Source organism: Silene latifolia, chromosome 9, assembly GCF_048544455.1.
Source record: "Silene latifolia isolate original U9 population chromosome 9, ASM4854445v1, whole genome shotgun sequence".
Lineage (NCBI taxonomy): Eukaryota > Viridiplantae > Streptophyta > Magnoliopsida > Caryophyllales > Caryophyllaceae > Silene > Silene latifolia.
In genome coordinates this window covers 31,184,110-31,189,199 of record NC_133534.1, presented here as the reverse complement: position 1 = coordinate 31,189,199, position 5,090 = coordinate 31,184,110, and the positions used below count along the sequence as shown (strand labels likewise).

General features: G+C 33.8%; 2 non-coding genes across 2 annotated transcripts; both read left to right on the top strand.

Annotated features, from left to right (window-relative positions):
• Window positions 1–961: 961 nt before the first annotated feature.
• LOC141604047 (small nucleolar RNA snoR80) lies at window positions 962–1,094 on the top strand. The gene has a single exon (XR_012525872.1). It is a non-coding gene; the product is annotated as a small nucleolar RNA snoR80 (small nucleolar RNA).
• Window positions 1,095–1,120: 26 nt separating this feature from the next.
• On the top strand, window positions 1,121–1,207 carry LOC141604043 (small nucleolar RNA Z157/R69/R10). Its single transcript, XR_012525868.1, has one exon. It is a non-coding gene; the product is annotated as a small nucleolar RNA Z157/R69/R10 (small nucleolar RNA).
• Window positions 1,208–5,090: the final 3,883 nt, after the last annotated feature.

The window sequence follows — 5,090 nt, the reverse complement described above, 5'->3', positions numbered from 1 at the left end:
ATGGAGTACAGTACTACTACTTATTCAAAGTTTGAAGCTGTTCATATAATAAAATTGTTGAGATTAAATATTAGTAGGTTTATTTTTGTCCACAATCTTTATTGCTGCATAACATAGCTAAAAGAGTGATTAGAGAAAGGTTGTGATTATTTATTTAATTAATAGTATCTACGAGTTATGTATGACACGATCATCAGAATAGTATATATTCTACCATGTCAAATGTTAACGTACTTCTCATTTAGCATTACGAGCTCAGCTATTCTTGGCATTACCAGTAGTAGTTTTTCTTGCTTTAGATTGAAATTATCTTAATATACTTATTAAGATCTATATTTTACTTTATTTTCTGCAGATTGATGTAGATGCAAGTATTGATATGGAAACTATCATTCCCCCATCTAATTCGAAATATCGTGTACAACTTGAGAATGATGCCTTTAACAAAGTAATGTATGGCAAGGATACCCCTACACGTCTAGTTGGTTATGAATATGGTTTAAAACAAAGTGATGTGTTCAGAGTACATAGTATCTTAAGAAAAGAGGGATTTGGTTGTGGACCGAGTAGTAGTCTAGCCTTAGAAAATATGAAGAAGGTCGTGGCTGATGTGACCAAGGAAAATAAAGAGCTAAAAACCAAGTGTGACGAGAGTAATGGACTGTTGAAAAAAACGAGGACACAGTTTGCTCAAATATTGGACCTCTTTAGTACTGGAAAAGCTAAGACTAAAGTTATAGACATGGCAAAATCATTCTTGAACATGAGCATGGGCAGTACATAGGTATGCTTAATTTTTGGGTTGTACAAAGTTTTGGTTGTCGATAATATTTTTTCATGAAAAATACACTGCTATTATCATGTTGCTTAGATGTTGAGATATGTAATCATACCTACCTCGCCCCCTTGTTTGAGATCGGGATATTACACCTGCTGGACCATTGTTAGACTTGTTAACTTTATTAATGAATTGGATATGTAATCAGTTCCTCTAGACATAATGGGTTGGGCGCTAAATTAATGTTAGTAGTGTGGTATATCCTGATTAATGGCCTTTTACTGTGTCAATGATCCTGGGAACGCCACATATACTCTATGTTTTGTAAATAAAATTAAGATTGTGTATTGCGGTGATGAAACATTATTATGGACTAGAGTTTCTGATCTTACTGGTTGAAGACAAACCCTTGAATGTATGAGCATACACAATTCAGACCTTTGGCTTAGTTTTTCGTTGCTCCCTTTTTTATGTGCTGCATGGCTTCCTTTCTTTGATCAATGCTCCTTCGGTTCCAGTCGTTTGTTTGCCTTTTATTTGACCCACTTGAGATGGAAAAGGTATTAATCTGTGTTTAATACGCCATATTCCTATATAGTATATACGATATTATTCATATTCATCTTGGCCCTATCTTAGCCACAGAATAGGTGTTTGAATATCTGACCATTGGCTTAGTTGTTCAATGCTCCCGTGTCTCTGTGCTGCCAGTCTTGCTTGCTTTCTTTGATCAATACCTATTTTCGTGTGTTGCTTAACGAGTTTCAACTTTGGTCGTAGATCTCCATATCTATGTAGATATTCAATGTTAAATATGTCATGTTAGATAGCATAGGTGGTCATATTGCTATATTCTGATTAGAACGGAACCACACACTAAAGTTCACACTTTATTTGCTTTCATCATTAATTTTAGCGCCCAAGCCATTAATTTTATTTACAAAACATAGAATATATGTAATCATAGCAGGTTTTTAGCGCCCAAGCCAGGTTCCCTAATTAGGTGACCAGCTCCTTCACGAGCCCGTGTCAGTTAGTAGAAGCCGCAATAGTAGCATATAGCATGGATGTATTGTTTATTTTACAAGGTTTACTTTATGGTGTGTAAATCATTTAGGCCTATGATTTTGTTATCGTTTATTTGTATGCAAAATGCCCAAGCAATTTTAAACATTTTGGTGATATATAAAGCACCATTAGTGTATATGTACTTATCAAATATATTCATAAAAACTATATTTTGTTTGCCCATTATAGGTTTCAGATTCATCAGATGGTGATGACGCGCCATCATATGTTGATTGAAGTCCTTTTGACATTGCGCCTACATGATTGAAGCTCCTACAATGCTCAAACTACCGAGTGTCCTTGTCTAGCTAGTTGCTTAGCATTATTTACTATTTTTTTCGACAACTTTATGTTGGATTTTACTATTATCCGGACCCCTTTTGATATTTTTGATTTTGTCGTACTATAAAGTACGTACTAGTTTATATTAGTTTAAGTGTCAATGCTAGCAGTATTTGTGACGGAGACGATATATGTATCAAACGTATGATTATTTATAAAAGTATGTGGGTACGTACAAACTCACTACATCATTCTATATATATTGCATTATGTTTTTTCATGATTTAGTTATAGCTAATAGTACCATTACGTACTAATAGGTCTATTTATGTAATCTCTACGATTTTATCAGGAAATTAAAATCTAAAAAATCTTTAAGCTGAAATTATATCGTGACAATAAGAAGTGTTAATATATAAATAGTTGATGCCTAATTCTGTCTCATCGAGTGACACATAAAAGCATCAATAGTCGCTGGAGACGCTTAAAAGCGTCAAATTTGTTGACAAAAAAAACCATCAATGGTCACTTAAGACGGTTAAATGTGTCAAATTTGTTGACAACTAAAAGCGCCAATAGTCCATGAAGACATTTAAAAGCGTCACATTTGTTGACAATAAAAACAATCAGTAATCACTGAAGACGCTTAAAAGCGTCAAATTTGTTGACGATTAAAATCGTCAATAGTCCATGAAGACGATTGACTAAAAAAAACGTCAAAAAATAACGACGGCCCAAAATTTGACGCTTTTATAAAGCGTCGATAAAAAAAAATTGACACTTTAAAGCGTTGAAAAACGCCTGAAAAAGCGTCACCATTGCAAGGTATGTGTTGTATATGGATTCTGCCTTCTTCATTGCTATGTCCTTCGAGGGCATGTGGACCAAGAGATGAGGGGTGACCCTCGGTTTCTAGGCATAGTGGAGCAAATGAAACAGCGCAGGAGCCGAGCATGCTTGATTCTAGGAGAGACCATCCTTGACTTGGACAACAAGAAGGCGAACCGCGAGAATCTTTATCTTGGGAGACCTATCATTTTACAGGTAAGAACCAATCTCTTGTCCTATTTGGCCGTTTTAATATGTCCGTCAGTTTATATTTTTTTTTTTTTTTTTTGTGTTGGCCGAATATGGGACTGACTCTTGTCTCGTGTTGTTTGCAGATTTGGCTGATGGAGAGACTACGGTTGATCGAGCCCCCAGTTGATGTGGTAGGATACCGCTCCCGATCGATTTCGATGAGAACGAGGCTGTACATGGTGGACTTCACTTGAGTATGAGATTATTGGGAAAATAAACTGAAGAGTGAAGGCGGGCCCTTGATCAGGTGGATAGTGCCACGGTGGCATCTCAGATCAGTGATGACTGGAGTATCATCCTTGGATCTGACGCGGTCCATTCGCGTTCCTGGCGTAGAATTCATGGTCCATACTTTTCTAGAGAGATTGATGAGGCAAGTTTTGGAGTATGTGTCCTTCACAATACAGCGATCACATGTTTGAATCTCATAATAAGAATACGTAAGTGATGATTCAATTATATAGTCAACTTATCAACATTAATCGGTAATGATTGGCTAACTAGAGTTTGACGTTACTGTCGTTTGACGGTGGTGATAAGTTGATCCCTTGAGGTCACGCCTAAAGGATGGAACCCAAATATTTTTGATCACATGTATTTGATACGGGTTGATCAAGACACGATATATATATATATATATATATATATATATATATATATATATATATATATATATATATATATATATATATATATGTGTGTGTGAGTTTGTTGAGGTCAAGTTTAGAACTCGAGTCAACGCAAGTTTATTATTCAATTATGCGATAGTTGACTAATGAAATTTTATATGTTATTGTAATGTGATAAAATAAGATTTAATTTAATGATTAAGCGTTAATTTATTAAATTAGTCGAGGTATTGTATTTTTCCGAGGTAGAGGTAATTGGTTGTTATATTTACAAAGAAATTGTAAATTAATTTAATTGGGCATTGTAGAACCCATTATATGTTAATATAATGGTAAAATATCACTTAATAAACAAGTGTATATTACTTACTAATTTGTATCATGTAACTGTTACATGATCATATTAATACTTAATTATACAAGATAATTAAGCATACGATTTAAAGCTGTTTGTGGGACAAATACGGAAAATCAAACGGACCTATATAGTGCATAGGTAACCGGTTTTGTGGACCATAAAACACAATGATTTTTTGTTCTTTTCCATATGCACACTACACTATATGATAATGAGATGCCAATGGACTTTAATCATGATTAAAGTATCCTACACTCCACCTACTTTTGCATGGAAATAAAATATGAACAATATTGACCCACTAAGGGTGTGGCGGCCGTGTAAAATGTTCACAAGAGAGCATTTTTGTTGTTTTAATTTTTCAACCAATTTACACATGCAAAAAACTCCACCATCTCTCTAAAAATACTCACATGCAAAACTAATATACTCTATATATTACTAAGGTAGTAATAAAATTTATTAAGGATTAATTTCTAATAGATATCTAGTTAATATTATTAGAAATATTTGGGTGAAATCCTTGGTGAAACTAAGAGGAGAGTTCCTAATATGGAGCTTGGGTTTAGGAGGATCATCCTAATCTTATTTAAGCTCAAGAATAAATAAGGAATGTGTCTTTATTTGTGCCCAAATATTTCGATCCATATTGTATGTAAGAAATATCATTTTCTCCTTATTTTTGTTCTTTTCTTTTACATGCATCTAGATCCACATGACATGAATTATTAGTAATTTATAAAATCTATTAAATAAGTTTAATAGGGGTTTTAAAAATTTTCAATTGGCATCAGAGCTTTGGTGTTGCATGGATATCATTTTTATTGTTTTTTATGAGTTATTTGTTGACAAAATAAAAACTAAAATTTGTGATTGATAAGGATAAAGCCATGAA